Source organism: Procambarus clarkii, chromosome 66 (genome assembly GCF_040958095.1).
Source record: "Procambarus clarkii isolate CNS0578487 chromosome 66, FALCON_Pclarkii_2.0, whole genome shotgun sequence".
Lineage (NCBI taxonomy): Eukaryota > Metazoa > Arthropoda > Malacostraca > Decapoda > Cambaridae > Procambarus > Procambarus clarkii.
This window is the reverse complement of record NC_091215.1, coordinates 11,658,022-11,670,222: the sequence shown is the minus strand read 5'-3', so window position 1 is coordinate 11,670,222 and position 12,201 is coordinate 11,658,022.

Below are 12,201 nucleotides of genomic sequence, written 5' to 3'. Positions count from 1 at the left end.
CGTAAATATATTCATTTTTACCAATATTTCGATACTATTCATGTAGTATCACGATATGTGATTTGGCCTTCAAATCTCAGAATGTCGCATAATATTGCATTTTAAGCAAGTTTTCTTGCACTTTGTTTCGTACGAAAAATCATCAAATTTAGCAATATTTTGACGTGTATCATCTCCTTTTCCTTTATGTGATTTAAATAAAATATCATCGAATTAGGCAATATTTTGCCATTTTTCCACGTTTTTGTGAATTTTCTGTCTATGGGTATTAATTCATTATATATACGATAAAAATTATGCAAACATATAATTGATTAGATAATAACCTTAAATACTTTATTTTCAATCATCTATTTGTTTCTCGTTAAAATACTGAGTAAGATATTGAAAAGGGGAGAAGTTCGGTTTTTATTGCATTTATCGACGTTTCAGCCGGATTAGAGCGGTTTTACGTGTACATCTTCCATCGGTAATATATAAACAGAAAATCAAAAACATTTAGGTTAATTCTAATGAAAACACATATATTTTTATCGTTTGTACTGGTGCCATTGTCATATGTCTTTTCTTGGATCTAAATAATACGAAACCTCGCTCTATGATTTGAAGTTAAATTCCTCAAATATGGTTAAATAGTGACTTTTTTCACGTTTTTCATGTAGTTTGATATTACGTAAATATATTCATTTTTACCAATATTTCGATACTATTTCAAGTAGTATCAAGATATGTGATTTCGTCTTCAAATCTCAGAATTTCGCATAATATTGCATTTTAAGCAAGTTTTCTTGCATTTTGTTTCGTACGAAAAATCGTCGAATTTAGCAATATTTTGACTTTATCATCCCCTTTTCCTTTATATGATTTAAACAAAATATCATCGAATAAGGCAATATTTTGCCGTTTTTCCACGTTTTTGTGAATTTTCATTTTATTGTTATTAATTCATTAAATATACGATAAAAATGATGCAAACACATAATTGATTAGAAATTTACCTTAAATACTTCATTTTCAATCAACCATTTGTTTCTCGTTAAAATACTGAGTTGGATATTGAAAAGGGGAGAAGTTCGGTTTTTATTGTATATATCGACGTTTCAGCTGGATTAGAGTGGTTTTACGTGTACATCTTCCATTGGTAATATAAACGGAAAATCAGGAACATTTTAGTTAATTCTAATGAAAACACATTGGTTTTATCATTTGTATTGGAAACAACATTGTCATATGTCTTTTCTTGGATCTAAATAATACGAAACCTCGCTCTATGATTTGAAGTTAAAATCCTCAAATATGGTAAAATAGTGACTTTTTTCACGTTTTTCATGTACTTTGATATTACGTATATATATTCATTTTTACCAATATTTCGATACTATTTCATGTAGTATCACGATATGTGATTTGGCCTTCAAATCTCAGAATTTCGCATAATATTGCATTTTAAGCAAGTTTTCTTGCATTTTGTTTCGTACGAAAAATCATCGAATTTAGCAATATTTTGACGTTTATCATCTCCTTTTCCTTTATGTGATTTAAATAAAATATCATCAAATTAGGCAATATTTTGCCGTTTTTCCACGTTTTTGTGAATTTTCTGTCTATGGGTATTAATTCATTATATATACGATAAAAATTATGCAAACACATAATTGATTAGATAATAACCTTAAATACTTCAGTTTCAATCATCTATTTGTTTCTCGTTAAAATACTGAGTAAGATATTGCAAAGGGGAGAAGTTCGGTTTTTATTGCACATATCGACGTTTCAGCCGGATTAGAGCGGTTTTACGTGTACATCTTCCATCGGTAATATAAACGGAAAATCAAGAACATTTTAGTTAATTCTAATGAAAACATTGTTTTTTATCATTTGTATTGGAAACAACATTGTCATATGTCTTTTCTTGGATCTAAATAATACGAAACCTCGCTCTATGATTTGACGTTAAAATCCTCAAATATGATAAAATAGTGACTTTTTCACGTTTTTCATGTAGTTTGATATTACGTAAATATATTCATTTTTACCAATATTTCGATACTATTCATGTAGTATCACGATATGTGATTTGGCCTTCAAATCTCAGAATGTCGCATAATATTGCATTTTAAGCAAGTTTTCTTGCATTTTGTTTCGTACGAAAAATCATCGAATTTAGCAATATTTTGACGTTTATCATCCCCCTTTTTCTTTATGTGATTTAATCAAAATATCATCGAATTAAGCTATATTTTGCCGTTTTTCCACGTTTTTGTGAATTTTCAGTTTATGGGTATTAATTCATTATATATACGATAAAAATGATGCAAACACATAAATGATTAGATAATAACCTTAAATACTTCATTTTCAATCATCTATTTGTTTCTCGTTAAAATACTCAGTAAGATATATAAATGGGGAGAAGTTCGATTTTTATTGCATATATCGACGTTTCAGCCGGATTAGAGCGGTTTTACGTGTACATCTTCCATCGGTAATATAAACGGAAAATCAGGAACATTTTAGTTAATTCTAATGAAAACACATTGGTTTTATCATTTGTATTGGAAACAACATTGTCATATGTCTTTTCATGGATCTAAATAATACGAAACCTCATTCTATGATTTGAAGTTAAAATCCTCAAATATGGTAAAATAGTGACCTTTTCACGTTAATCATGTAGTTTGATATTACGTAAATATATTCATTATTACCAATATTTCGATGCTATTACATGAAGTATCACGATATGTGATTTTGCCTTTAAATCTCAGAATGTCGCATTATATTGCATTTTAAGCAAGTTTTCTTGCATTTTGTTTCGTACGAAAAATCATCGAGTTTAGCAATATTTTGACGTTTATCATCCCCTTTTCCTCTATGTGATTTAAACAAAATATCATCGAATTAGGCAATATTTTGCCGTTTTTCCACGTTTGTGTGAATTTTCAGTCTATGGGTATTAATTCATTATATTTACGATAAAAATGATGCAAACACATAATTGATTAGATAATAACCTTAAATACTTCATTTTCAATCATCTATTTGTTTCTCGTTAAAATACTGAGTAAGATATATAGAAGGGGAGAAGTTCGATTTTTATTGCATATATCGACGTTTCAGCCGGATTAGAGCGGTTTTACGTGTACATCTTCCATCGGTAATATTTGTATTGGAAACAACATTGTCATATGTCTTTTCTTGGATCTAAATAATACGAAACCTCGCTTTATGATTCGAAGTTAAAATCCTCAAATTTGGTATAATAGTGACTTTTTTCACGTTTATCATTTAGTTGGATATTACGTAAATATATTCATTTTTTTACCAATATTTCGATACTATTTCACGTAGAATCACGATATGTGATTTAGCCTTCAAATCTCAGAATTTCGCATAATATTCCATTTTCAGCAAGTTTTCTTGCGTTTTGTTTCATACGAAAAATCATCGAATTTAGCAATATTTTGACGTTTATCATCCCCTTTTCCTTTATGTGATTTAAACAAAATATCATCGAATTAGGCAATATTTTGCCGTTTTTCGACGTTTTTGTGAATTTTCAGTTTATTCGTATTAATTCATTAAATATATGCCAAAAATCATGCAGACACATAATTGATTAGAAATTAACCTTAAACACCTCATTTTCAATCACCTATTTGTTTCTCGTTAAAATACTGATTAAGGTATTGAAAAGGGGAGAAGTTCGGTTTTTATTGCATATATCGACGTTTCAGCCGGTATAGAGCGGTTATACGTGTTCATCTTCCATCGGTAATGTAAACGGAAAATCAGGAACATTTTAGATAATTCTAATGAAAACACATTGATTTTTATCATTTGTATTGGAAACAACATTGTCATATGTCTTTTCTTGGATCTAAATAATACGAAACCTCGCTTTATGATTCGAAGGTAAAATCCTCAAATTTGGTATAATAGTGACTTTTTTCACGTTTATCATTTAGTTTGGTATTACGTAAATATATTCAATTTTTTACCAATATTTCGTTACTATTTCATGTAGAATCACGATATGTGATTTAGCCTTCAAATCTCAGAATTTCGCATAATATTCCATTTTCAGCATGTTTTCTTGCGTTTTGTTTCGTACGAAAAATCATCGAATTTAGCAATATTTTCACGTTTATCATCTCCTTTTATTTTATGTGATTTAAACAAAATATCATGGAATTAGGCAAGATTTTACCGTTTTTCCACGTTTTTTGTGAATTTTCCGTTTATTGTTATTAATTCATTATATATACGATAAAAATGATGCAAACACATAATTGATTAGAAAATAACCTTAAATACTTCATTTTCAATCAACTATTTGTTTCTCGTTTAAATACTGAGTAAGATATTGAAAAAGGGGAAAAGTTCTGTTTTTATTGCATATATCGACGTTTCAGCCGGATTAGAGCGGTTTTACGTGTGCATCTTCCATCTGTAATATAAACGGAAAATCAGGAACATTTTAGTTAATTTAAATGAAAAATGTTACGGCCCTCTCGGGTCGCAACCGGGTTCTTTCTCTGATGTTGTTAGAGGTAGGGTATCCGGCCCCAAGCTAGTAGTGGCTTTCAAGGGATGTGATCCGTAACGCAAGTAAATAAAAGGGGAAGGGAGACAAAGGCAAAAACTTAATAATATAATTGTCACCATCACCATAAATAATAAATATCTTATCACACGGGGGAGGTATTAACACTATTATATACAATGTGGTCTTCCTCTGAAGACTGGACGTTCACGGTGCTCGACGATGCTTAGCTCTCGGTCCTCTTGTGGCCTCACGACGAATCCTTCGATTCTCTTGAGTCTACCCTGGCCACAGGCCAGCCAAATCACAGTTCCACTGGGGGCACCATCGTGGAGGCAGAGGCTCAAGAGAGTGCTGCAAAAGGCTCAAGAGAGGGATGCTGATGCTCCAGAGAGGGATGCAGAGGCTCAAGAGAGTGATGCAGAGGCTCAAGAGAGAAAGGCAGAGGCTTAAGAGTGATGCAGAGGCACAAGACAGTGATGCAGAGGATCAAGAGAACGATGCAGATGCTCAAGAGAGTGATGCAGAGGATCAAGAGAGTGATTCAGAGGAGCAAGAGAGGGAAGCAGAGGCTTAAGAGAGTGATGCAGAGGCTGAAGAGAGTGATGCAGAGGCTCTAGAGAGTGATGCAGAGGCTTAAGAGAAGGATACAGAGGCACAAGAGAGGGATGTAGACGCTCAAGAGAGTGATGCAGAAGCTCAAGAGAGTGATGCAGAGGATTAAGAGAGGGTTGCTGAGGCTCCAGAGAGGGATGCAAAGGATCAAGAGGTAAAGGCAGAGGCTTAAGTTAGTGATGCAGAGGATCAAGAGAGGGAAGCAGAGGCTTAAATTAAGAGAGTGATGCAGAGGCCGAAGAGAGTGATGCAGAGGCTGAAGAGAGTGTTGCAGAGGCTTACGAAAGTGATGCAGAGGCTCAAGAGAGGGATGCAGAGGCTCAAGAGAGTGATGCAGACGCTTAATAGAGGGATGCAGATGTTCAAGAGAGTGATGCAGAGGCTTACGAGAGGGATGCAGAGGCTCAAGAGAATGATGCAGAGGCTCAAGAGAGGGATGCAAAGGTTCAAGAGAGTGATTCAGAGGCTTATGAGAGTGATGCAGAGGATCAAGAGAGGGATGAAGAAGCTGAATAGAGTGATGCAGAGGCTCAAGAGAGGGATGCAGAGGTTCAAGAGAGTGATTCAGAGGCTTACGAGAGTGATGCCGAGGCTTAAGTGAGTGAGGTTGAGGCTTAGGAGAGGGATGCAGAGGCTTAAGAGGGTGATGCAGAGGCTCAAGAGAGTGATGCAGAGGCTCAAGAGAGGGATGCTGGGGCTCAAGAGAGTGATGCAGAGGCTCAAGTGAGGGATGCGGAGGCACAAGAGAGGGATGCAGAAGCTCTAGCGAGTGATGCAGACGCTTAATAGAGGGATGCAGAGGTTCAAGAGAGTGATGCAGAGGCTTAAGAGAGTGACGCAGAGGCTGAAGAGAGTGATGCAGAGGCTGAAGAGAGTGATGCAGAGGCTTAAGAGAGGGTTGCAGAGGCTAAAGAGAGTGATGCAGAAGCTTAAGAGAGGGATGCATAGGCTCAAGAGAATGATGAAGAAGCTCAAGAGAGTGCTGCAGAGGCTCAAAAGAGGGATGCTGAGGCTCCAGAGAGGGATGCAGAGGCTCAAGAGAGTGATGCTGAGGCTGAAGAGAGAGATGCAGAGGCTCCAGAGAGTGATGCAGAGGCTCAAGAGAGTGATGCAGAGGCTGAAGAGAGAGACGCAGAAGCTTAAGAGAATGATGGAGTGGATTAAGAAAGGGATGCAGGGGCTTAAGAGAGTGATGCAGAGGCTCAAGAAAGTAATGCAGAGGATCATGAGAATGATGCAGAGGCTCAAGAGAGTGATGCAGAGGATCAAGAGAGGGATGCTGAGGCTCAAGTGAGGGATGGAGAGGCTTAGAAGAATGATGCAGAGGCTCAAGAGAGGGATTCAGAGGCTCAAGAGAGTGATACAGAGGCTCAAGAGAGTGATGTATAGGCTTAAGAGAGTGATGCAGAGGCTCAAGAGACGGATGCAGAGGCTGAAGAGAGTGATGCAGAGGCTAAAGAGAGTGATGCAGAGGCTTAAGAGAGTGATGCAGAGGCTAAAGAGAGGGATGCAGAGGCTTAGGAGAGGGATGCAGAGGCTCAAGAGAGTGATGCAGAGGCTCAAGCGAGTGATGCAGATGCTTAGGAGAATGATGCAGAGGCTCAAGAGAGGGATGCAGAGGCTGAAGAGAGTGATGCAGAGGCTTACGTGAGTGATGCAGAGGCTTAAGAGAGGGATGCAGAGGCTCAAGAGAGTGATGTAGAGGCTCAAGAGAGTGATGCAGAGGCTCAAGCGAGTGATGCTGAGGATCATGAGAATGATGCAGAGGCTCAAGAGAGTGATGCAAAGGATCAGGAGAGGGAAGCAGAGGTTTAAGAGAGTGATGCAGAGGCCGAATAGAGTGATGCAGAGGCTTAAGAGAGTGATGAAGAGGCTGAAGAGAGTGATGCAGATGCTCAAAAGAGTTATTCAGAGGCTAAGGAGAGTGATGCAGAGGCCACAAGAGAGTGATGCTGAGGCTGAAAAGATTGTTGCAGAGGCTCATGAGAGTCATGCAGAGGCTCAAGAGAGGGATGCAGAGGCTCAAGAGAGGGATGTAGGGGCTTAAGAGAGTGATGCAGAGGTTCAAGAGAGTGATGCAGATGCACAAGTGAATGATGTAGAGGCTTAAGAGAGGGATGAAGAGGCTTAAGAGAATGATGCAGGGGCTCAAAAGAATGATGCAGAGGCTTAAGCGAGGGATGCAGAGGATCAGGAGAGTGATGCAGAGGTTTAAGAGAGGAATGCAGAGGGTGCAGAGAATGATGCAGAGGCTTAAGAGAGGGATGCAGAGGCTGACGAGAATGATGCAGAGGCTTAAGAGAGGGATGAAGAGGCTAAAGAGAATGATGCAGAGGCCTAAATGAGTGATGCAGAGGGTCAGGAGAGTGATGCAGAGGCTCAAGAGATTGATGCAGTGGCTGAAGAGAATGATACAGAGCCTTAAGAGAGTGATGCAGAGGCTTAAGAGAGGGTTGCAGAGGCTAAAGAGAGTGATGCAGAGGCTTAAGAGAGGGATGCATAGGCTCAAGAGAATGAAGAAGAGTCTGAAGAGAGTGCTGCAGAGGCTCAAAAGAGGGATGCTGAGGCTCCAGAGAGGGATGCAGAGGCTCAAGAGAGTGATGCAGAGGCTGAAGAGAGAGACGCAGAAGCTTAAGAGAGTGATGCATTGGATTAAGAGAGGGATGCAGGGGCTTAAGAGAGTGATGCAGAGGCTCAAGAGAGTAATGCAGAGGACCATGAGAATGATGCAGATGCTCAAGAGAGTGATGCAGAGGATCAAGAGAGGGATGCTGAGGCTCAAATGAGGGATAGAGAGGCTTAGAAGAATGATGCAGAGGCTCAAGAGAGGGATTCAGAGGCTCAAGAGAGTGATACAGAGGCTCAAGAGAGTGATGCATAGGCTCAAGAGAGTGATGCAGAGGCTCAAGAGAGGGATGCAGAGGCTCAAGAGAGTGATGCAGAGGCTAAAGAGAGGGATGCAGAGGCTTAAGAGAGGGATGCAGAGGCTCAAGAGAGTGATGCAGAGGCTCAAGCGAGTGATGCAGATGCTTAGGAGAATGATGCAGAGGCTCAAGAGAGTGATGCAGAGGCTTAAGTGAGTGATGCAGAGGCTTAAGAGAGGGATGCAGAGGCTCAAGAGAGGGATGCAGAGGCTCAAGAGAGTGATGCAGAAGTTTAAGAGAGGGATGCAGAGGCTCAAGAGAATGATGCAGAGGCTCAAGCGAGTGCTGCAGAGGCTCAAGAGAGGGTTGCTGAGGCTCCAGAGAGGGATGCAGAGGGTCAAGAGAGTGATGAAGAGGCTGAAGAGAGAGATGTAGAGGCTCCAGAGAGGGATGCAGAGGCTCAAGATAGTGATGCAGAGGCTCAAGAGAATGATGTAGAGGCTTAAGAGAGGGATGCAGAGGTTCAAGTGAATGATGCGGAGGCTCAAAAGAGTGATGCAGAGGATTATGAGAGGGATGCAGAGGCTTACGAGAGTGGTGCAGAGGCTCAAGAGAGTGATGTAGAGGCTCAAGAGAGTGATGCAGAGGCTCAAGAGAGTGATGCAGAGGATCATGAGAGTGATGCGGAGGCTAAAGAGAGTGATGAAGAGTCTTAAGAGAGTGATGCAGAGGCTTAAAAGAGGGATGCAGAGGCTCAAGAGAGTGATGCAGAGGCTCAGGAGAGTGATGCAGATGCTTAGGAGAATGATGCAGAGGCTCAAGAGAGGGATGCAGAGGCTCAAGAGAGGGATGCAGAGGCTTAAGAGAGTGATGCATAGGCTCAAGAGAGGGAGGCAGAGGCTCATGAAAAGGATGCAGGAGTTCAAGAGAGCGATGCTGAGGCTCAAGAAAGGGATGCAGAGGCTTAAGAAAGTGATGCAGAGGCTCAAAATAGGGATGCAGAGGCTCAAGAGAGTGATGCAGAGGCTCAAGAGAGGGTTGCAGGGGCCCAAGAGAGTGATGCAGATGCTCAGGAGAGGGATGCAGAGGATGAAGAGAGTGATGCAGAGGCTCAAGAGAGGGAATGAGAGGCCCAAGAGAGGGATGCAGAGGCTTAAGAGAGTGATACAGAGTCTGAAGAGAGTGTTGCAAAGGCTCAAGAGAGTGATGCAGAGACTCAAAAGAGTTATGAAAGATCTTTTACCTCTTTTTTAGAGTGATACCCAAACCCTCCCTGAAATTTTCAAAATATCCCAAAAATCCCAAATTGGACGCTTGAGCCATATTTTGGAGCCAAATTCTGGCTCTCTGCAAATATCTGCTGTTTGAAATTACGACTTTAATACCGAAAATATGTCAATTACTGAGAGCAGCGATAGGTCACATTTTGCCCAAACCCCCCCTGCAGTTTTTAAAATACCCGAAACATCCCAAATTCGACGCTTGAGCCATATTTTGGAGCCAAATTCGGGTTGTCTGTACATATTCGCAGTTTGAATTTACGTCTTTTTTACCGAAATAATGTCAATTACTTAGAGCGGCGATGGTTCACATTTTGCCCAAACCCCCCACCCCCCTTAAGTTTTCAAAATATCGCAAACATCCAAAATTCGACGCTTGAGCCATAATTTATAGCCAAATTATTGCTCTCTGCACGCATTACCAGTTTGAAATTTCGACTTTTTATGCCGAAATAATACCAATTACTGTGAGCAGCGAAGGGTCACGTTTTAACCAAAACCCCCTTCAGCTTTCAATATATCCCAAACATCCCAAATTCGATGATTGAGCCTTATTTTAGAGCCAAATTCTAGCTCTCTGCACGTATTCGCAGTTTTAAATTACGAATTTTATTCAAAAAATATGCAAATTACTGAAAGCAGCGATAGATCACATTTTGCCCAAACCCTCCCTACAGTTTTCAAAATATCCCAAACAACCCAAATTGGACGCTTGAGCCACATTTTGGAGTCAAATTCTGGCTCTCTGCAAATATTTGCTGTTTGAAATTACGACTTTAATACCGAGAATATGTCAATTACTGAGAGCAGCGATAGGTCACATTTTGGCCAAACCCCCCTTGCAGTTTTTAAAATACCAGAAACATCCCAAATTCGGCGCTTGAGCCATATTTTGGAGCCAAATTCGGGTTCTCTGTACGTATTCGCAGTTTGAAATTACATCTTTTTTTACCGAAAATATGCCAATTACTGAGAACGGCGATGGATCACATTTTGCCCAAACCCTCCCTGCAGTTTCCAAAATATCCCAAACATCCCAAATTCGAATCTTGAGCAATATTGTGGAGCCAAATTCTGGCTCTCTGCACATATTCGCAGTTTGAAATTACGACTTTAATACCGAAAATAATTCAATTACTGAGAGCTGCGATATGTCACATTTTGCCCCTTCCCCCTGCAGTTTTCAAAATAATCCCAAACATCCCAAATGCCACCCTTGAGCCATATTTTGGAGCCAAATTCTGGCTTTCTGCACGTATTCGCAGTTTTAAATTAGGACTTTTTATACCGAAAATATGCCAACTACTGAAAGCATCGATGGATCACATTCTGAATAAACCCTCCCTGCAGTTTTCAAAATATCCCAAACATCCCAAATTCGACGCTTGAGCCATATTTTGGAGCCAAATTCTGGCTCTCTGCACGTATTCGCAGTTTGAAATTACGAATTTTTTACCCAAAATATGCCAATTACTGAAAGCGGCAATGGATCACATTTTGCCCAAACCCTCCCTGCAGCTTTCAAAATATCCCAAACATCCCAAATTCGACGCTTGAGCCATATTTTGGAGCCAAATTCTGGCTCTCTGCACGTATTCGCAGTTTGAAATTACGACTTTTTTACCAAAAATATGCCAATTACTGAAAGCGGCAATGAATCATATTTTGCCCAAACCCTCCCTGCAGCTTTCAAAATATCCCAAACATCCCAAATTCGACGCTTGAGCCATATTTTGGAGCAAAATTCTGGCTCACTGCTCGTATTCGCAGTTTGATATTACGACTTTTATACCAAAATACGTCAATTACTGCGAACTGCGATAGGTCACATTTTCTCATTATTGTTATAAGACCTCGTTTACTATCTAGCTCCTCCTTTGACCATGTGCTGCTTAGCGGTGGACTGTATGCATTTATGATCATTAGTTTATCATCCTCATGGCAGATCTCTAGTGCTATTATGTGAACTTCTTTTCGAATGGCAGTCATTATTTCGTTCACCTTTAGGTGTTCTTTCACCAGCACAGCAACGTCACCGCCTTTCCTAATTTTTCTCTCCCGTCTCCAAATTGAGTAGCCCTTCTGGAATATGACTTCAATTAAAATAACATCTTCAAGTTTTGTCTCCGTGAGTGCAACAATGTCTGGTGTCTGCAGCTGTATTACATCACTTAACTCCAGTATCTTCGATCTTACTTCATCTATGTTGGTGTATGCAATCTTCAGGAACTTGTTCCCCCTCTTCTTACTTTTCACTCCCCCTCTCTCTAATGATTTTGTTGGTTTGCCTTTATGTACCACTTTACTGGTCTGCCTACCCCTATCACTTTGTAGAAAAAAGAATTGATTTCTTCTTCATTCATGCTTTCATTTAAACATTTTGACTCGGCGAGGTTCAGTTTCAGCTTCTCTCTATCTTCTTTTGAAAGATCTCGTCGTAACAACCACACTTTCCCATCCTCATCACTTTGTAATTTTCTAGCGCTCCTTAGTACTTCTTCCATCTCCATGTGTGTGTGTGTGTGTGTGTGTGTGTGTGTGTGTGTGTGTGTGTGTGTGTGTGTGTGTGTGTGTGTGTGTGTTTGTGTGTGTGTGTGTGTGTGTGTGTGTGTGTGTGTGTGTGTTTGTGTGTGTGTGTGTGTGTGTGTGTGTGTGTGTGTGTGTGTGTGTGTGTGTGTGTGTGTGTGTGTGTGTGTGTGTGTGTGTGTGTGTGTGTGTGTGTGTGTGTGTGTGTGTGTGTGTGTGTGTGTGTGTGTGTGTGTGTGTGTGTGTGTGTGTGTGTGTGTGTGTGTGTGTGTGTGTGTGTGTGTGTGTGTGTGTGTGTGTGTGTGTGTGTGTGTTTGCGTGTGTGTTACCATCTGTGAAGAAAATGTCTGTAACCATTTGTCATTCCATT